The following is a 22,727-nucleotide window of genomic DNA, read 5'->3' on the forward strand; positions in this document are numbered from 1 at the left end:
AGAAGAGGTTTTCTCTTTATTTGGACTTTTATTTTTTATTATTAGTTAATTTTTAACACCTTTCCAAGATTTTAAATGGTTTTGTAATTTTAGCTCTTGCATTTAGTACGTTTAGTATAGACCCATGTTTATAAAAAGGCCAAATCTCAAAATGTTAAAAATGGTCATCTCTAGATGTTACAATTAAAAGTAATCTAGATATTCTCTCTCATTTTGAGTTAATTTTCATATCTTATAGGAGGGGTCCAACTGTGCTCTTTGGGAATGTGAACATCTAGTCTCAACACTCTTTGTTGAAAAGTTTTTTCTTTCCCTATTGAGTTGTCCTAGCAACCTTGTTGAAAATCAGCTGACCATAAACACATGGGTTTGCTTCTAGACACTTAGTCCTACTTCGTTGGTTAGATACTTAGTACCTCTATTTTAGGCCAGCAACACACTTCTTAATTACTGTTGCATTGAAGTAAGTTTTGAAATTGGGACATATGAGTTATCCAACTTTGTTCTTTTTCAATATTGCTTTGGCTATTCTTTTCATGATTTGATTGACTGTTTTTAGTTTTCTTTTGAATTGCCTGTTTATACCAGCTGCTAATTACTTATTTCTTTCCTTTGTGAAAAAGAAGAAAGATTTCTTAATTTCTCTTGATTTGGGGGAATGGGGATTGCTATAAAATGAACTTGTGATACAGCACAGTGCTTTGGGAATTATTTATTTTTTATTTATATCTGTATGAAAAAAATTTTAGAGCAGGCAAGATTGTAACAGAAAAAAATGAACCTTCACCTGGTACCATGAGTAAGGCCACTTAAGACAGATGGTGTGAGTTAAAAAGAAGCAGGCACCATAACTAAAAATACCAAGGCTGGGAGTACAGCTCAGTGGTAGAGCCCTTGCCTAGCACATGTGAGGTCCTGGGTTAATCTCCAGCACCAACAAACAAAACAAAATAACACACCCCCATACTGTCTCAGGCAATTGAAGGGGGAATGTAATCCGGGGTGTCCCATGGCTCATTGGTATTTGGGAAAGAATTTTCACCCTTATTTTAAGTAAAGGCAAATTTATTAAATGTTATAAGTAAAATACAACTTATTATAGTAGGAAAAGTAATGAATTCTGAACCAGTACTTCAGCCTTAGAATCTTAAAGTCATAATGCATAATGTATAACTATCAAGTTTCTTTTCTATAAAATGATTCTGATTACAGGATTCTACAGCAATGTATAGGAAACACATACAAAAAAGTAATTTCGAAATTATCAAGAGTAAAATTAAGGTGATGCTTAATTGAAACTTGACTCCTATCTACCACTTTATTAAAAAAAAAACCCTCAGAATGGATCAACAACATAAATGTAAGACCCGAAACTATGAAAATACCAGAAGGAAACAGGGATAACACCTCAAGACTTGGTATATCAGTGATTTTTTTTTTTTTTTTGGATGAGAACTCGAAGCACTGAAATAAGCCAATCCCCAAAGACCAAATGCCAAATGTTCTTTCTGTTAGGTAGATACTGACTCACAATGGTGGAGGGAGTAAAGTTCACTGGATTGGATGGGGGTAGTGGGGAAAAAAGGAGGGGGGATGGGAATGGGAAAAACAGTAGAATGACAAATATAACTTTCTTATGTTCATATATGAATACATGACCAATGTAATGTCAATGTAATGCCACATCATGCTCAACCACAAAAAAGGGATGTTATACTCCATGTGCAGATGATATGTTAAAATACACTCTGCTATCATGTATTACTAAAAAGAACAAAGAAAAAAATCAACAGAAGAGAGAATGGATAAATAAACTGTGCCGCATCCAGAAAGAAAAAAAAAAAAAAAGAACTCAAAGCATAGGAAACAAAAGCAGAAATAGACCAGTGGGTTTGTATCAAACTAAGAAATTTCTTCACAGCAAAGGAAACAATCAACAGAGCGGAGATGCAACCTAAAGAGTGGGAAAGGGGTTTGCAAACTATTCACACGAGAAAGGATTAATATACAGAATGTATAAGGAACTCAAAAAACTCATCAACAGAGACAAAACTCAACCAAATAACTCAAATATAAAGTGAGAAAGGATATGAACAGACACTTCTTAAAAGAATAAATTCAAGCAGACATACACCAAGAACAGCAAGAGCTGTATCAGATTTTAGTTTCTTACTGTTCTCCATAGTGGCTGTACTAATGTATGTTCCCAGCAGCATTGTGTGAGAGCCCCCCTTTCTGCACATCCTCCCCAGCATTTGTTATTTTTTGTCTTTTTGATAATAGCCATTCCAATCGATTTATGAAAAAAATACTCAACGTCATTAAGAATTGCAAGTCAAAAACCACAATGAGATGTTCTCGCTTTTTAATGTTAACTGGGGTTATTCTGACATGTCAATCTCGAGTTCAGAATGCAGACTTTTTGAGATCACATCTTTTACTCCAGTAATGAAATGCGTACAAATTTATCAAAGATATTGAAGCACTCTAAAATGCTAACTAGGGCAGGAGTGGTGTGTAGGACCTGGACTGAGGTAACATGGTGGTCTGGTGCAGAAATAAAAATTGATGTGCCAAGAAGCAGGTTTCAAAGGCAGGTTCTCTTTAAAACATCTTTTATCGTATCACCTGATAATCATCCTCTGACATCATGGCAGCCACAGCATTGAAATGGGTGATATCAAAGAGAACTATCTTGAAGCATTTATTTCCAGTCCCAAACCAGAGCTTTATCTGGTGTTTGTCATAAATCTAGATGTTCTTCTTTTTCCAAATAAATTGCAAAGCAGAGCTTGCTTTGACACCTTAGATGGTAAGATGATAGTATGCTATAGCCCTTCTATGGACATCTCATAAGAACACACAGAAACTGTCTCTCAACCAGATCTTGTGCACATGATCAAGTGTTGAAAAACAGATTAGAAGAAAAAGGTGAAAACCTTCAGCAAGGACCCAAAATAGAAAAATTTAGGAAAATATTTTTTTTTCCAGAAGGAATCATTGATATCTTCATGGACAGCAACACAGACGTCATAAGAAACTCAATCCTGCAAATGACAGATGATATTGAGATTCTTGGGAGAATCAAAGAGAAATGTTATCCTGTGTCTCATTTGCCATTTGAGAAAATGCATTCTGGTGTATTCACTAATTTGCTATACAGTACAATAATAACAAAACAACAACAACAACAAAATGTTAACTGGGGTTATCCTAATAGTGGGGTGAAGGGCAGTTTCTTATTTTCTATGTCATATCTTTGAATTTTTCTATGAATAAAACTTTAAAATTAGAAATGCCCACATATAGAATGTTTTGCGGGGCTGGGGCCGTAGCTCAGTGACAAAGTGCTTGCCCTATAGCATCTGTGGGTTCAATCCTTGGCACTGTGTAAAAATAAACAAATAAAATAAAGGCATGCTGTCCATCTACAATCACAAAAAATAATAAGAAAAAAAGTAAAATAATATTTTGAAAAGCACTGCATTTAAAAATCAATGGTAGCAAGCCACCACTGAATGACACTACAAGCTGTTAAGTGTGGGTTGTAGACCATTTTATAACCTCTCCTACCTTCTTCACCTTGGGCAAGAACCCTCTCACTGCCTCATTTGTCTCCTGTCTGTCCTGGCATTTCAACAGCATACATTTTCTGAGCCCTCGTTGGAGCCAGACACTCTTTTGAATGGTGGAAATAGGATTGGGAACAAAACAGACAAAACTCTTTGTCCACCTGGAACTCACCTTCATCTGTTTTATCTACTTGCTGTGAAAATTAAATGGGTTAAAATGTAGAGCGGTTAGAACAATGACAGGCACAGGGGAAGTACTCCTAAATATTAAACGGTGGAGATGATGACGATGATGCATGTTACTCTGTTTTTTAATGGAAAAATGGAAATCTGGCCGCAAATACTGGAATGGAAAGCGAATATTTAAAACCCAAGTGTTGGTTTTGGAGCTTTTGTTGCAATTGTGTTAGGGCCTTATAAGTGATTTATGCAAAGTCATTCTGATATATTAAACCACCCCGTTGCTCTGTGGGCCCACAGAGCAGGGACAGGTGGGCCCCGAGGTGTTCAGTTCTTTTTCCTCTGGTCATGAGTGGACTGGACACTTCAGTGGAAAGTCATCATGACACTTAAGACAGCACCGCAGGATCTGAATTAAGTCTGTTTCGAACACACTCTCCCTTGCACACATTTTGAACTGCATCTATTTTATTTTATTATTAAACATGCATGAGCAATGTATCTTTGAGGACATAGGATGGCTCATAAACTTGCCTTGGGGTGAAAAACAAAGCAAAAGTAAAATTTCTTGTCTTTGAAACACTCACCAGCACTTATTCTCCTCTGTTCCAGTTATTGTTTTAGAGAATTAATCTTCAGAAATATGAGCATAACTATTTTTTGGGGGGTAGGCTCCAGAGTTCATTCTAAATAGCTTGACATTCCTTGCACAATTCTTTGTAAAAGATTTAAAGAAGAAGAAGAAACAAAAAGAAAACCTTTGGGGCTGGGGTTGTGGCTCAGTGGCAGAGCACTTGCCTCGCTAGTATGTGGGAGGCACTGGGTTCGATCCTTAGCACCACATATAAATCAATAAAAAATAAAAGTACACCAATAACTAAAAAATATTAAAAAAAAAAAAGAAAAGAAAGCCCTTACCCATTTCTCTCCTCTTCTCTGGCAACTTCTGCCCATGTGCAGTCTAATTGAAAGTGCTACATTTTTCCCCCCTCTGCTTCAAATCCCTTGAGAGAATTCTGTCCAATTTAAAGGCTATTAGAAACCGTTAGGATCACGTTGTTATTATTTATAGCGGCTCTCATTGGTTGGGGGTAAGGTCACTGGTGTAGAATGATTTGTTTTTCTTTTTAAGAAAAAGAAATCTAAGCTCTGCCAACAAGAAAATTAGATCATAAAGGAGAAAATGGGAATGTATCATTTATTTTGTAAGCAGTACCTATTTAAGAGACACATTCTTTAATAAGACTTCACAGTGCTCCCAGCTATGTTCCCTTCTGTTATATTTAGTGAGGAAATTTCCAAGGCAAAAAATTAAACACCTTCAGGTTTTGCCCCTGGTTCCGTGTCTGTCTGGCCCAGATCTCAGCAAAGGTCAATATTACTATTTTGTTTTAGAGTCTCCTTTAAGACAATGGATGCAAAGTTATTGAAAAGACCTCTTTAAACAAGTCTTACAGACAGGAATGTGCTATTTTAAAAGGTGGAAACGAGATGTAAGATTGGTTTTGAATAAGTGGTGTAATGCCAGCGTCACTGACTAAGGAGTCAGGGGAGTTAGATTCTAATTACCGCTTTGCTACTAATCCACTGTGTATCTTTTGGAACGTTGCTTTACTTCTCTGAGTTTCAGTATACCCATCTATATAATGAGGGCATTAGGTTGCACCACTAGCTTTTAGCCATATGGATACAATTCACAGTAAGACATGCATTTTGTGTTATAGCCCAGTATACGTACATATGAGTAGAAACAAACAAACAAAAAACATAAATAAAAGTTTCAGAGAGAGTTTTTCTTTCTGTATCTGATGCTCTCATATTTGCTAATCCAGTCCATTCCATTCTGACTATTTAGAGGCAAATGGAGACCACTGAATTCCCTCATAGGTTGCAGCCCACAGTTACTTAAACCCTGGACTAGATAGTTTTTAAGGTCTTTGTTGGGTAGGAAAACCTTTACGTAGATTAATGGGAGATCTTGGAATGGCTATTAGAAAATAGCACTTTTCAGGGAAGAATTAGCTCTTTTCTTTTATGAGCTTTGTCAGGATACTTGAAGTAACCAACTGGATTTTGCCTGAGGGGGGGGCTATTTTCTGTGGTTGGGTGTGGGCTCTGGGAACTGGGCCATCCCTGGAATCCAGTGTCCCAGGGGCTGCTTAGTTGGCCACAAGGTTGGCTTTAGGTAAAGTCATGAAAGAGAGGACGTTTGTTTGTACATCTACCTCCTCGTTTGCAAATCTCCCAACCCCCAGGTTCCTGCTCCAATCTAGAAAGGTCAAAAACAGTGCGGGGGTGACTGCAGACCCTCGTGGGCTCCTGTGAATGTGTGGTCTCCCTGTCCCCAAAAGTGCAAAACCTGCAGGCTGCTGCCCACGAGGAGCTCAGGAGGACCAACGTCCACATTAACCCATACCTCTGTTTCCCAGGGTTAACTGTGATGAGATTGGGAGAGAGGGGGAAAGAGGGTTGGGTTCGGTGACGCTCCTTGGGATGAACGCTTTTGAATGTGAACTGTTTGACAGTAATGACGACCATTTAAGAGTGCCAGTGGGAGGGCAGTGGTCTGTGGAAATGACTTAGGAACTAAGAGGACAGGATGTCAGACCCCAATAAACAGTGCGGGGGCATCTGATCTTCAAGAGATATAAACCTCCTTTTCCTGTATCTTTTCACCCAGGACCCTGCTTCCTCGGTGAGTGGCTGCAAAATCCAGTCCTTTAAAAGAAGACACAGGGCCTGGGGATGTAGCTCGGTGGTGAAGCCCTTGCCTAGCACGCACAAGGCCCAGGGGCCCAGCTCCAGCACTGGAAAGAGAAAGAAAGAGGGGCATCAAGATTCTTTCTTTCAAACCTTGAACAGGAGTATTTTAAGGACAAGGCCTAGAGGCTGCTAATTTGTCCAGGTAAAAGATTGGCCTTACTTGGGAATTCCATAAACAATGGGATTTTAAGACTCAGGGAGAATGGCACAATTGTAGTTAGGACTGACAACAATAGGAGTGTTTTTCTTTTTTTTTTATTGTTTTTCTTTTTTTTAAAAATAAACATTTTCACTTCTCAGGTTCTTATGTATATCTTATGTATATAGTCACGAACTATATAATGATATTTTGATCAATGGTGGATCACATATAAGATAGTGGTCCCATAAGATTATATTGTTTAGTGATGCCAAAACTGTCTTAGTTTGTGTACATACTCTGTGGTATTTGCCCACTGATGAAATTTCCTAACAATGCATTTCTCAGATATATCTCTATTAAGAGATTCGTATCTATATCTATCTATCTGTCTATCTATCTATCTATCTATATATCTATGTCATATTTAAATATTTAATCCATCTGTGAATACATATTATTCTTATTTTATAAGTGAACAAGCTGAGGCTCATGTAACATGACTTGTCCATTCAAATGAACTTAGGAAGTAGAAGAGGTAGGGTAGTATCATCTTTGATTAAAATTCACACTGATCTTGTTGTTCAAGTATGAATTATTCAATTATTCCTTTTTCCCCTTCTACATTTTTGATAAGTTTTTTGAAATATAATATATGTAAATAAAAGTGTACATATGATGGATTTTCACAAAGTGAACCCAGCCATGACACTAGCACCCAGAATATCTCCAGTACTTTAGTGTCCCCCACCTATGTCCCTTCCTAGGTATTGGGTCTTCCAGATTCTGCCACCAAGGAAAACTGTTGTTCTGACACCTTGAATTACATTAAGTGTTTTTGAGCATATATGACTGAAATTACCAAGTGTGTACTAATTTGTTCTTTTTTTTTTATTACAAAGGAACTATTAAGAGTTTATCAGCATTTCTTGAGTGGAATGTCCATATCACTTCAGACAATTCTAATTGATTTCCTCTGATGAGCTGTTTTGTTCTTCCCTGATGACTCAAGAAGACTGGCTTTGAGATGAAGATGAATACACTTCTGTCACCGGGAAGTGATGCTTGATTTGGAGCTCTGTTTGAACAGGTCAATTAATCAGATCGAAGTAGTAAAATATTACCACTTTCAGGAATCATTGCAGGTGGTATTAAATTATAGAGTCTCGTCTTGATGTTTATGAATAACTCATAATAAATAAATAGACTTAGCATTTTTAGAGAGTGACTAATAGAGTTTGACTTATTCCTGTGGGCTGATTTAATGTCTTCAATCAGCTGCCGGGAATAGGTGCTGGCAATGCACTGCCAGCAAACAGTGAAGAAGAGGCGTTTTTATTAAGGTGGTGGTGGGGAAGGGGGCTGTGCTCCTAAGGGATACAACCCTCAGACCTCATAGACAAACCGTGTGGAACTTGTCAACTTGGATGAGGGGTCCTCTTCCAACTGGCTTTAGCAGCTAGATAATTTTATTTTCTTATGTATCTAGAGAGCTACCTTTGTAATCTAAGAGGAAGTCACAATGGAGTGTATCTCAGGGCCTCAGTTTCCTAAGCTGTGAAATGGGGATGATGCCCACCTCACAGCATTGTTGTGAGGATTGAATAAAAATAATACTTGTAAAGCATTTGGAATAGGATCTGGTACACAGTAAGCACTCAGTCAGTATTAGCTATGAGAGAGAGAGTAGAGGTAGTACAACGGACTGAATGTGCTTCTCCATTATGACATGTATTCAACATAATATGGATATATGTTGAAATAAAAACTTTCAATGTGATCATATTAGGAGGTGGGGTTTTGGAAGGTAACTAGGTAATAAGGGTGGACCCCTTGTGAATTAGATTAGTGCCCTCATAAAAGGGACCGTAGGAACTCTCTAACCCTCTTTTTTTTTTTTTGGTACTGGGGATTGAACTCAGTGGCACTCAACCACCGAGCTGCATCCCAATGGTATTTTATTTAGAGACAGGATCTCACAGAGTTACTTAGTGCCTTGCCATTGCTGAGGCTGGCTTTGAACTTGGGATCCTCCTGTTTCAGCCTCCCAAGCCACTCGGAGTACAGGTGTGGGCCACCATGCCCAGCCCTCCTTTTTGCTCTGTGTACATTGAGAAAATGGCAGTCTGCAACCTTCAAAGGACCTCACCAGAGCCTGACAATGCCGACACCCATGATCTTGGACTTCTACTCTCTAGAACTATGAGAACTAAGTTTGTATTGTTTATAAGCCATCCAGTCTGGGGTGCTTTGTTACAGCACCTGAAACTGATTGAGACATGTAGAGTATATGGCTGCTTGTGTGGTGTTTTTTGAGAGTTGCATACAAAATTTTTGAAAACCCTCTGTAATTTATTAAGGATTTACTCTTAGTTTTGTTAAATGCTGGCCTTCTGCTTAAAAGGCAAAGACATCAGGCCAACCTCCTGTCCCTCCCACTTCCCTCCCTCACTCTCTTCTAGGATTTCCATTTCTTTCCAGGCCTTCTCATTGTTCTGTTGCCTTATGGAGGCTAATGATGCTCACTCTTCAGTCCAAACATTCCCTTAAGCTCCATTAACCGGTTTCCAATCACCTATGAGGTGAACTCAGTTGAAAATTCTCCAGATGCCTCCATATAGACTGTTCAAACATGACCTCACCATTTTCTCTGCTTCATCTGAATTAATTCATTGATTAAGTTATTCACTTACCCATGCATCCAAAATAAATATGTGAAGTGCCAGTGACAAGTTGGGCACTGGGAATATGGTGACGAATACCATGAATTGGTCCTGCCCTCGTGGGGCTTGAGGTCCACAGGAGGGTTTGCACTGGACAGGGAAAGAACCACTATGTGGTCAAGACGTCAGCACTGTGATAGGGCAGTGTACCGAGCTCATGGGAGAACTAGTTGATCTGGACTTGAGTGAGCAGGGGGACTTCCTGGAGGAAGTCATGTCAAACAGGAGACTGAATAAAGTTAGCCAGGAAAGAAGAAGTGGAGGAGGTAGATACCAGTTCCTAGGTTAAAAGTAGAAGTGCATCAGAATTTTTTTCTCTTTCTTTTTTTCTCCAAATCCTTTTAAAAAGGCCTCCTGGTGTGTGTGTGTGTGTGTGTGTGTGTGTGTGTGTGTGTGTGTGTGTGTGTATGAAGAATAACAATGATATTTATTGAAGACATAATATGTCACATAACTTTGAGGCATTTGACACATATTGGCTCATTTAATCTGCACCACAACCCGATGAGATAAATCTGTTAGTTGTCCTTATTTTATAGGAGAAAAAACTGGGGCACAAAAAGGTGCCCAACTTTATCCAAAAAGCAAATGGCAGAACGAGGACCCACACCTGGGATGCGGGAGAGAAAATTCCCCATCTCAGCCACTCTGCCACACGTACCTGTTCTAGTGGGTCCTTTCCTGCCCCCCTGCTATCTTATCATTCAGCTTGCCTCACTCTGCCCTGCCTCCCGGTGACAGCCTCTGCCTCCCTTCCTGGAACTCTCCCACACTGCTCCAGTGTAATATTTTCTACAACAGGACCCTGATTCTGTGACACTGCCCTGTCTCAGTTTGCCCGTGACTTTGTCTTGCAGGCAGAGTCGAGTTCAGAGTTCTTGCCATCTCTGACCCTCTCTGTGGCTCTGTGGCTCTGAGCCCCTGGCTTCGGTCTAAGCAGCTTCTCTCATCGTCTTCCACGAACGTCCCAAGATTTCTCCAAGTTTACCACGGGCATCCTGCATCTCTGGTTCTGCCAAGGGCTGCTGCTTCCTTTATTTGTGAATGCTCTCTCCTCTTTTTCTCGGGCAGTTCTTACGTGTGCTTCAACATTGGCTCTTCCCTAGCCCCACCCTTCCAAGTCGGAGTGAGGGGCCTCTGGTCCATGGTCTCCTGCACACTCTACCTCACCCCTGCACCATCCTCACCTCCAGTTACTTCCCACACTCCAGTGAGATTTCTGTTTCTTGATCTTCTGGGCCACTAGACTGTGAACTATGTGTGGGCCAGGACTTCTTATTTATTTTTACACTCCATCTTGTTGCCTGGCCTGGAGTAGTGCTCAGTAAATGACCGGTGAAGGCAAACATAAAAGGATGTCCCAAGGAGAGAGGGCCCTGGGGCAGTGGGACTGAGAATTGATAAGGCTTGACTGATGGAAGGAGAAGGTGTGGGAGCAGGTGATCCAGAGGTGCTTTCTAGCCGTTGGAGGGAGTTATTGGCATCTCTGGGTTGTTATCAGCTATGATTTTTATGACTCTTTTATGAACTATCCTCTATGGCCTCATCCAAGGTGGTGAACAATAAGAAAAAAAAAACTTAGCAAGTTGTCTTCCTTTCCTTTCCTTTCTTCTTCTCCTTCTTTTTATGAAACAACCCTTTTGAAATCACAAAATTAGCAACATGTGCTTTGTTGAAAGTTAAAACTTAGACAAACCGAAGTATGAAAATCATGATCGTATTTGTTTCTTAGGTTTCAGTGACGAAGTAGCTCAAACTGGGTGACTTACACCAGCAGAGGTTTATTTTTGGGAGTCGGAAGGCCACAGTCAGGGTGTGAGGGTGGCGTCCCTCCTGGGAGATCCCTCCTCCCCTCCTTCCTCTTCCTGTCTTCTCATGGGCATTGTGAGTCCTGAGTGTCCTGAGGATGGCAGCGGCTTCTCTCTAGCCATCATCTCTGCCACGACATCCTCCCTGTGTGTCTGAGTCTTCTTGAAGCCCTCCCCCCTTCTTCTCTTCTTATGAGGACAGTGGACATGCTAGAGTAGGGTCTGCTGAGTGGACATGCTCGACGAGGGTCTGCGGCACGCCGTGTGACTTCATCTTCATGAATTAGGTCTGCAACAGCCTTCACTACCATGCTAAGCACTAGGATTTTGGTATACCCTTTTGGGGGACACAATTAAAATAATAAAAAAAAAAAACCCAAAACACGTTCCTATCATTCAGAGATAGCCACTGAGCTATTAAAAAGGGGAATCTCACATTGTCTATTTTCAACCTTTTATTAGTGCAGATAATGTATTTTTAAATCCAGATGCAATAATATTGTATGCTGTTTTGTAAGGCTACTTTGTTTTTTCTTTTTACTTAATGATCTAAGGTGATGAACTTCTGATTTCTTTTGTTTCATTATACAACTCTTGTTTCCTGGCTTATTTACTATAATTTTGAGCCATTATGTCTGAAATGTGATCCTGTAATGTTTTTTTTTTTGAATTGCTAAGCATATTTTCTGATTATTAAGGAAACTTGCTGAGTTCCCTGTGGGGTTAGAAAAGGAAAAAGAGATTTAAAGTCCCGATTTCATTATGCACAATCCATGTAAGCATGTCTTATGAACATTTCTGCTCTAATTGATATTCAGAAATTGAGGGCCAGGCCGAGCTCCCACTATCTACCCCAGTGGAAGAGGGCTGAGGTCAAGTGTGACCCTCTCCAATTTGAATCTCTCCGATTAGAATCATCGAGCTGTGCGCCTAATGAAAGGTTCTGTCTAAAGGCTCATTTGTCCAGGGGAACTTTTTCTTAACCTTTCTTTCCTCTACCTAATGCGAAAGTCTGCAGAGGCTGCAAAGAAGGAGGCTTTGCTGTTTAAGCATAATCTAGATAATCGGGCCAGTGAACTAAAATAAAATGAGACATAATAGAAAAGAGGACCTGATCTAATCTTTGTTTTCCATCTCTCTCTCTCTCTCTTTTTTTTTTTTTTGCTCCCACTTATAAGGGAGAAGTTGAAGTGACCCATGTGCTTTTCAGAAATAGAAACATGTTTTCTGCCTTTAAAAAAAAGAAATACATAATGTTTATGATGGCAGGGATGAATGAATAGGACCTGTCCGGCTGAGCTAATGGAAAATTGATCCTCCAATGACCAGGTGGATAATCCCCCTGAGACAGGGGTTCAGCTCAGGGTGTTTCACAGAGAGAAGGTGGCAGTCATCAGAGTGGGAGGATTTGTGAAACATCGGGAATAAACATTTTGCCTACAAATAATTTTTTTTTCCTACTGACCCATCAACATGCCTGAAATGACGGCATTATGCAATTGTTGAAGAGATGTCATTGAAGGGCAGGTTTAAAGCGCTGAGGCTCTCTGTGCTGGAAATGCATAAAACCACTGCCTTCAGTCTGAGGAGCCCGTGGCCATCAGTCAGCTAATGCACAATAGGACACCAGAGCATGACGTTTTGTCGGGGGATGGAGACCAAGAGTATGAGGGCATTTAACTGTGAAATGCTGCAAATGAGGGGCTATCCTAAGGGAAGCAGGAGTTGAGGGGTTTAGAATGGAGGTGAGAGGAAAGATGTGGCTGCAGGAAAGCAGATATAATGCTGTTGGAGACAAAGCAAAACATTGTCATTTGGAGCCAGAATACTTGGGGGTTTAAATCTGAGCTCTGCCATGTACCCAGTAAGAGATTTTGGTTAGATCATAGTCTCAGTTTCTTCATCTGTAAAGTGGAGTAATAGTAGAACCTACCTCAAAGGATTGATGAAAGGATTAAATAATGAAGGTAACATGCTTCACAGAACTTGGGTCAGAGTAAAAACCCAAGAGATTTTAGCTGTTACTCTTACTTATGTTCACGTATTAGAGGACACGGTTTCCAGCAGTACTCTAATAACTTTCAGAAACATATAACTTAATTTTCACAATTCTCTATGGCATTTTCTTCTAGAGATGAGGAAACTGTAAATTCTCTCTCCTCTTATACATTTTAAATAGTCTGGCCAATTTCAGGTATCTAGTAAATCCTAGAATTCGAATTTGAATCAAAATCCCTCCGTGGCTGGGGCATGGTGTACTGACTGTGCCAGTGGTTAGTACCTCCAGAGAGTGGCCAGCACTAACCTGTAAGAGCCGATTGAGTTCTATACATGCAAAATCCAAGATGTGGGTGCAAGGGATTTAATGAGGAAGAACCTTCAGGTAAAGAGTGAGAAAGGAACAAGGAGGGCCTGAGGCAAGATGTGATCTCAGGAAAATGGCATGGTTCATGGAGGAGAGAACATTAAGAAAATAAACCAAATGAAGCACTACAGTTGTCCTTTCTTGAAACAACAGGGCTGGCCTTATGCACTCGTTGATCAGTCTCTCTCTCATTTTTGACTGACTCGCCCTTTTCCCTGATTGGCCTCAAGGGTGAGATGGCTCCTCTTCATGGCTAATTATCCAGAGAAGAGGGCAACTTTTAATATCCCTAGTGTCTGGGTTGGGTAGATCAGCCCAAGAAAGACAATCTGGATGGAGTACTAGCTTGATCCGTTTGGGCTATTATAATAAAATACTGTAAACTGGGGGGCTTAGCAACAACAGAAATTTATTTCACACAGTTTGGAGGCTGGTTAGTCCAAGATCAAGTTCCTAGTAGATTCTGTATCTGGTGAAGGCTTCTTTTCTGCCCTCCCTCTTTTTGCTGTGTTCTCAGAAAAGGCCAGGGAGGACTTGTCTGGCATCTTTTATAAAAGTACTAATCCCATTCATGGGGGTCCACCCTCATGACCTACTCATTTCCAAAGACCCCCCAATCACCTTGGGGATTAGAATGTAAACTTATGAGTTTTGAGGAGACATACGTACTCAGACCCTAGTAGGTACCAACCACAAACTTTCCATCAGGAAAATAAGGTCAGGGTGTGTTATCTAAGGCAACCTGTGGAAATATCATTATGGAATCAGATTCCTAATTAAAAAGGTAATCTTATTCACTGGATCCAAGAATCAAGACAAGACAAGGTATAATGAAACAATAATATAAGAGAATTGTTGGGCTGGGGATGTGGCTCAAGCGGTAGTGTGCTCGCCTGGCATGCGTCGGGCGCTGGGTTCGATCCTCAGCACCCACATAAAAATAAAATAAAGATGTTGTGTCCACCGAAAACTAAAAAATAAATATTAAAAAATTCTCTCTCTCTCTCTCTAAAAAAAAAAAAAAAAGAGTATTGCTAAAAGCAAAGCAAAACAAAACAATACAAATACCCCGAGAAAATCTGCTGAGATGAGATGAGACGTGAAGGCTTAGATTAAGGATGACCTTTCTTTCCTGATTCACAGCCTTCAGGAGACATGCCTATGGGAAAGGAGGGACAAGATGATCCTGTTATGTAGCCTCAGCATATGCTCCGGGGAAGGATGAAGTTGGGGAACAGTGTCTCCTCTAGCAGCTGGTAGGTGAAACCTAGCACAGGTGAGCCAGCCTGAAATGGGGCCAGGGACTTGGAGGTGGGCGTGTATAACCCAAAGTTCAAGTTCTAGTTGTGCAATGCATTCACGGCCGGCACCCTCTTCATCCCTGTGAAACACGGGATTCTCAGCTGTGAAATGGAGAGCTGCTCCCTCTAGCTCTAAAACTCGATTCTATGTTGTTGGCAACTCACACCAGACACCACTAAAGTGTAGCTTTCACACAAATTAGATGTGACATTCCCTGTATGCTTCACCAGTGATAAATGATGGGTTTACTGCTTATTCTTTGTGTCTCACTTTGAAAAATCAATGAAAAGCTTTGAAAAATTGGTTTTAAATAACACATGTGTTTGTGGAGATGGATAGTCATGGTGTGGAAGCATCCTGAGTTGGGAAGTGAGAGAGCCCAGGAGGCTGGCTGGTCCCTTGTCTTGGGGGCAGGCCCCGCCATCAGCACTCCAGATAGCACAGATCCCATCACCCATCAGTGTATGGGCAGGGCCACTTGATGGGGCTGTTGCTGCATTCAGAGCAAAAAATGACTCCAGTGGTGGCCATTAGTCTCAGTGATCTAGCAACCACAGTCTCAGAAGCAATAATATGGCATGCATGTGGACATTTAGTAGCAGTACTAATTTTTAGGATCTGAGATGTTGTCGTGATCACTTTAAAAGTTTACTTTGAAGGGAACAATAATATCCCCTTGGTCCTTTGTGTTCGAAGTCTCCTTTCTCTCTGTTTGTCTCTCTACCTGATTCCAATCTGCGTAGAATCACCTATGATAATTGGAAAACAGCACCTGGGTACCGTCGGCTAATGATGTGCTAATACTTACCAGGTGTCTCTTGAACCTGACCCCAGGAAACTTAGATTCAGAGAACAACCTTGAGTTGACGTCCTCTGCTGTCCTTGGATGCAAACATCCTTAGAACTTATTGCAGTAAATGGCAAGTCACATACAGGTTGGAGAGCTTTATTAACACCTACTGTACCTGAACTTTTTTTTGATAATGAGCATAGTACTAAGTCTTTTCTGTCTCTTTTTTTTTCTGTATTGTATCTGTCACAGTTAAATGTCTGGGATATTTGAAACTCACTGAGCCACATGGATTTCTTGGGCACCTTTGATGGGTTAGAATCCTTTCCCGAGAGTGCTTCCGGGAGCCCCTGGGAGCCCAGCTATCAGCAGCTGCCATTGTGGAAAGCAGTTCTTTTCATTCCCAATTACTATTGTAAACAGTTTGGGGGGCCAGGGTCCAGAATTGGGTGAGCTGTTCATTCAATAAAAATCTATTGAAGGTCTATCTACTGTGAGTTGTTCAAATGGCCACTTCTTCAGTATCCATTGTGTATACCATTATCATTTGTTCAGTGCCCACGTATGTATAATCGAGATTGGAATTTTAGGAAAGAAAAAGCCACATCATCTTATAAACTGGTTGTTTTATACTCTACGATCTCTAGCCTACCTCTGGTGGAGTAAAGACAGTGGCCCATTTGTCCCCACATTGTGTAGCTTCCTCCTGATGCAGCTCTAGTAATGCTTTGATACCCGCCTTAGATGAGAGGCTGATCTGCAGGTCACTTAACTTCAGTTCCAATAAAACCACCTCCTTCTATTACATTTTGCTCACAGATGACCTGCCCAAAAGACTTCAGCCTTTCAAACTACCATTGGCTCCAAATATAGTTGAGGCTAATTCTTTCAGTGCGGTTTCCCCCACCCAGAGCCTTGGGTGTGTGGGGGTGCCTGCTTTCAGAGCAACCCTTGCTGCAGTTGGGGTGTTGGTAACACTTAGCTCAAACAATAAACAAAGCATTAAAAACAAACAAACAAACAGCTGAGCTTAATTGTTTGCCAGCTTAATGACTAGGAAATAGAATTGATAGGAAAGAAAATAATTCAGGAATGGTTTATTTTATAAAGTGATTTTGCATGTGATTTCTTTTAATCACCTACATGGAATGTATGTGCTTGATTCTCTGGTAAATTTTCTAGGCATTTATACAAAAGCAGTACGTTCTCACCAGTGAAAGGCTCCCACTGCGACTCAGAACAAAGTTTCTGCTGTCATTGTTTAATAAAGTCATAAGGAAATGATCAAGTGATTTGTTAATTACTAGAGGGAGACCAATGGCTCATTGTTACCTTCCATGAAAAACTGAAAACACTTTCAAAAGAAAATCTCAGCACGGGAAGCATTATTAGCTGTGTAAACAGAATATTACAAAATTTCACTACATCTGCTAAACAACATCCAGACGCCTGGTTGCACATATTGGGTGGAAGAGAGAGAAACGAAGAAACTTAATTTTATTTCAAAGTAGGGCCAAAGCTAATCATGTTTCACACTGGACTAGGGCCTCACACTCTAAGGAGGTGAGGTCTGGGATGATCAGGCCAGTGCTGGTGAAAGTTCAGTACTCATTTCTGATGGTATTGAATATTAATTTTGGTATTTTTTAAAAGTATAGCAGAACCCGGAACTGAACATGGAAGGTGGCTATTTTTCATATTGTGCACATCATTATTAGAATATCCAGTTGTCACCTAAAAAACCTGGCAAGTGGGATTCAGAGCCTGGTTCTTAGAGACTCTCAGACCTGAGAATGCTCCCATTTTCAGAAGAAAATATTGAGACCCAGATAAAAGTATGGGTGTATTGAAGAGTCTGATGGAGGAAGGGGACAGAGATGACATTGTATTATTTTTTTCTCCAATCATTGCTTTCAACGATGCTCGGCTGAATCCCTCTTTGCTCTGCCTTCCTGATATCCCAGGTTTATCCCACAGCTTTCTAGTCACTTTCGGTTACTGGAAACTCCTGTGCTGTCTAGGCCAATATTGTCTTCATTTAGCTTCTCCCTGCCTCTCACCTGGGCCAGGCGTCCTCCTGAAGGACTCAGGGCAGAAAGTGTAGTCTGCTGTGCTCGCACTCTCAGTGCTGGGGGTCTATCTTCTCTGGGATTGGAGATAGTAGGAGGAATAGAACTTTTTATTTATTTATTTATTTTTATTGGTTGTTCAGAATATTACAAAGCTCATGATACATCGTCTTTCATACATCTGACTCAAGTGGGTTATGAACTCCCATTTTTACCCCAAATACAAACTGCAGAATCACATCGGTTACACACTCACATTTTTACATAATGGCATATTAGTGACTTTTGTATTCTGCTTACCTTTTTTATTTTTATTTTTAATATGGCATGGGCTTGCAGTCGTATGTGGGTGTGGCTGTTCAATGCCATATCTGTGACAGGTGGCCAAATACTGGCTTTTCACAGTATAAGGGTGAGTCCATTGGAGGATTTAGTGAGATTTTGAGACCCAGCTGTGGACTGCTCCTTGCTGTGTGCAGTCAGCTCTTGGAGCAATCAAAGCTGGTGGTCTGCCTCAGGCTCTTTCAGTGCCTGACGACCACCTGTCTTGGGTGTGGTACTGATAAGACGGCTCTGGCTGACTACCACCATAGTGTCTATTTTGCTCATGTAGCATTTACCACTGTGGCTGGGATAAACTTTTTGAGTGCTGGCTGCTTTTAGCAGAACATCTCTATCTTGATATCCAAATGGCAAGGCATTGTTAACCCTGCTGCTGCTAAGCAGATGTTCAACTGGGAAACCAATGCCGATAATTGCTTTGTTGAAACTCCTAGGAGCCTCTTGGCTTTAGCCTTTCCTGCAAGGCTTGTAACTTATGGCTCTTAGGACTTTCTTCTTTTCCTACCTCTGTAGCCTATTGCTAGATAGACTGGAGGCGTATAACACAAACTAAGTGATAAAGTCACAGACAGGAGCTGGAAGGAACAATATGGTGAAAAGAAAATGAAAATGTACTAGTGCCCAACGTGAGTTCCAATTTCTCAGCTGTGTGAGGTTGTCTTGGTCAAATCTTGGGCTGAATCGTACCACTCCATCTATTTTAGAGGCTAGATTTCCCTGTACCTCTCAATGATTTATTACTCTTGGTAATAAATGTACCGTAGTAATGAATGAAATGTAATGGACTGTGTTGGCAAATAGCACGGCTTGCAACTGACCACTTAAGCTTCTCTAAATTTGATGCAACGCTGTTCTGACCACACGAGAAGCTTTAATTTCATTTTTCAGGATGCATTGAATATCTTTTTGATTTTCTATCTATAAAACCATACCAGGTGGCATATTTTCTCAGGTACCTTTTTTTTTAAACCATTTGCTAAACATATAAAACTCAATATATTCCCCAGGTGCCAGGCCAAAAGAAAATTGGCATTTGTGTTAGGTTTCCTATTGTTTTCATGAATCCATAGGAAGAATTTGGCAAACAGATGATGCATTAACACCCAACACAAATGTTCTCTGGCATGATCTGTTTGTCCAATATTATTAGGGAATAGCTGTGAAACATCTTTGTAGAACCATGTATAGCTTATGATTAGAGTTTATACCAAATTTTATTGTTTTTCAAATTGGATCTTAATTTGAAATTGACCTTTTAACTTTATCTTAAATAATTTTCTCTGAAGTCTTAACTGAAACAAAAAAGCTTGGGAGTTAGATATGCCAGTGTTTAAATTAGGCTCTGCCATTGATTGAGAGAGGCGATGTAATTAACCTCTTTCAGCCTCAGTTTTTTCATATAAAATACAGATAGTAATTACTACCTCATAGAACAGCTTTGAAAATGACTTGAGACGATGTGAAGTCCTGAGAAGGGTGCCCTGCACATCACAAAAGCTCAAACCTCCTATTGCAGCCATCTCGGCTCTTGCGGCCATGTCTGGCCTCCGTTCATTCTTCAGTCTTCTTTGCCATGTGATTTCGGTTCCTAGCACCCCACAGCTGGAGCCCCCCTCCTCTACTTCAGTCACGTGACGGGCATTGGCAAATGGGATATTCACAGGGCCTTGAAAGAGCTTTCGTTTCCTATCTGGATTCTCTGTTTCCCTCCTTCCCACCATGAGAACTGTTGGCGGATGACTCAAGGAGGGGCCGGCTGGCCCACCACCCCAGCAGAAGGTATTCTAGAATGGCCAAATGTCAGCGGACTGAAAGACATGGGGGTTAGCCCAACTGGACCAGTCTACATCACGGACTCACACTCTTGTGAACTAGAGAAGTGATGATCGTCTTAAGATACTGCATCTTGGGGTTAAGCAACTGGTTGTGCCAAGGCATAACGAACACAGCCATGAACAATTTAGCAGTTTGAATTGGTGGGATCCATCTTCTTATGGCTGTATGGCTTATCCTCTCAGCTTGACTTATGCCTCTTTGTTTCTCCACCAGACAAAGCTTCTTTCTGTAATACTTGGTGATCATAGGTACCCCATAAATGCTTTCCAACCAATGATAATGTGTTTGGAATGAACTATGAACCTTTTTTTTTTTTTTTAACACATTTGGACTTAATTCTCAGCTCTGTGATACTGAATAGGTCTAGCTAACTTCTATGATCTTGTTTCCTTATCTAAGTTATATAAATAATAATAATTTCTGTTATTAAGTGAATTAAGGTATACAAAACACAAAACACAGACCTGGCACTTAGAAAAGCAAAAGTGTTTCTGTGGATTTCAACAAATGGGTTTATTTGGAAGTCCTAGCAGGGCATTGCTATTCCCTCAACTTTGACCAAAGGTTGATGTTCCAAACTAGAAAACTAGCCTCTTGGTGAGAACATACCTGAGGACAGATGCAGGAAGAGGACCTTTGCAAGTCAGCTGACTCGACAGCGTGGGAGATCCACTTCCTCACTCTCAGCAGCCTTCTATGGTCTGCTGGCTGCCTTTGACTCCTCCATAGAATTTTCTTCTAAGTGGAAAATGAACCATGCATACACTCTTATTCTCTCTCCATTTAATCATCTTCCTTTCAAACACAGGTTTCCTGTTTTATTCAGCCTAAAACTTGCCAGAGGATACTTGTGAGTGAACTTCTTTTTTTTTTGTACTGTGGTGAAAACCACATAACACAAAATCGACTGTCTTAGTCATTTTAAGTGTACGATATCATTAACTACATAAAGCTGTTGTGTAACAGATCCCTAAAACTTTTTTCCATCTTATAAAACTGAAAACTCTGTGTCCATGGGATACCTCCTTCCCCATGGGTTAACTTTTAAGGCATAGTTCCAAGCTGAGAAGGCATTTAATTAACAATAGCAGATCCAGCGGCTGCCTGGTTTTTTTGGGTGGGACTTTGTTCATGTCCCTTTAACTGATACCCTACTGGTGGCTAATGTATGCTGATTATGCCTTTATGTTCAGCAGGCTCTGTTTAGAAAAGTTGGAGTGCACACTGATCTCTATTAAATCTCCACAATGAGCTGAAAAAGAGCCAGTAGCCAAGCCTGTGATCTGAAAAAGGCCTTTCTAAGGGTGGAGATGCTCCTATTGAAGGTAATTTAACTTCCTGTCCCGATATGGTGTTGTTTGATCTAGGAGGGGGACAGGATTGGCTGATATCACTTACCTCTTTCCACTTTACCCTTGTGTTCCCATTAGTGTTTTTTCTCTCTTGCATGATTGTGCATTCTTTCTTTCACCTTTCTGGTTCCTCAATCCTGAATCTCTCCTCCGCTCTCCTTACTGTCGCAAAAAATAAAAATAGCTAACAGGTACTAAGGACTTATTCTTTTCCAGGCACTGTGCTTGGTGTGATCAATATGCCCACAACGTTGCTGCTGTTATTTCGCTTTTTGGATAAGGAAGCAAAGCACGGAGTAATGTACTTGCTAAGTTTTACAAAAACTCGTGCTTAATTTTGGCTCATGCTTTGGGAAGCAGCTTGACTAAAACAAAATTTGAACATGGATCATTTCTCTTTCATAGGGGCTGTTCACCAACAAGTGTCTTACCAAGCTACAGCTTTATGAGATGTTTTGTGAAAGAGTCAAATGACCAACTCAACGTCCTGGTTTCATGGGAAGAGTCACAGGTGCATCAGTATCTGCAAGACAAGGAAAAGAACACTAGGAAAGAGACTTAAATTATTGTTTCCTAAACTAACATGTGCAGAGAAATATTTTTTTGACCCATACGATGGAGTGAACGTTTGTTGTGTATTTGCACATTCTAATAATAATGCAACTGATTAAAAAAAAATTTTTTTAATTGTAGATAGAGATATTTTTTTTGATTTTATGTGGTGCTGAGGATCAAACCCAGTGCCCCATGCATGTGAGGCAAGTGCTCTACCACTAAGCTACAACCCCAGCCCCATGCAACTGATTTTTAAGTAAACATAAAATGTGTATTGAAAAATATTTTTTTCCCAAGGAGGGGACAGATCTCATGAAAATCAAAGGGACATCAGTAAAGGAAAGGGGCCAAACGGTAGGGCTTGGGGGAGGGAAAGGGGATATGCTGGAGAGTGATATGTGGCAAAATCATATTGTTATATTGTGTGTATGTATGAATATGTATCAAGAAATCCCATCAGTGTGTGCAACTATAATGTACCAATAAAAATGTGTGTGTGTGGGGGAAACCCCCAAATATTATTTTCTGTTGAAATATGTCACCTTGAGAAGCTGTTCATTCATTTCAGTGATTCTAAATCTCAAGATGTTGGAATGTTTTTCTTGAACTTTTCTTTTGAGATTCCCTTTAGAGCCAGAACTAAAGAGGAAAAACCAGTCTTACTGTTTTTTCATGATCATACCTTGTTTCTGGCCCAAAGTATCTGTGAACGTGGGGACCCATCACATTCACTAGACTTGGCACTGAATAACCTTGTATTTTAAAAACATCAAATCATCAAAGCATGAAGAGTTTCCAATGGTGAATCTGCTATTCTTTTTTTTTTTTTTTTTGTTCCAGGGATTGAACCCAGGGGTGCTTAACTACCAAGCCACATCCCCAGCCCATTTTTATATTTTATTTAGAGACAGGTCTCACTGAGTTACTTAGG

The 22,727-nt window shown here is 40.4% G+C and overlaps 1 long non-coding RNA gene across 1 annotated transcript; it reads left to right on the forward strand.

Moving 5' to 3' along the window:
* Positions 1 to 17,472: 17,472 nt before the first annotated feature.
* Positions 17,473 to 22,317, forward strand: LOC144370107 (uncharacterized). The gene is made up of 2 exons (XR_013430046.1): positions 17,473 to 21,214; positions 21,647 to 22,317. It is a non-coding gene; the product is annotated as an uncharacterized LOC144370107 (long non-coding RNA).
* The last annotated feature ends 410 nt before the right edge of the window (positions 22,318 to 22,727 follow it).

The sequence above is a fragment of the Ictidomys tridecemlineatus genome, chromosome 13, assembly GCF_052094955.1.
Source record: "Ictidomys tridecemlineatus isolate mIctTri1 chromosome 13, mIctTri1.hap1, whole genome shotgun sequence".
Classification (NCBI taxonomy): domain Eukaryota; kingdom Metazoa; phylum Chordata; class Mammalia; order Rodentia; family Sciuridae; genus Ictidomys; species Ictidomys tridecemlineatus.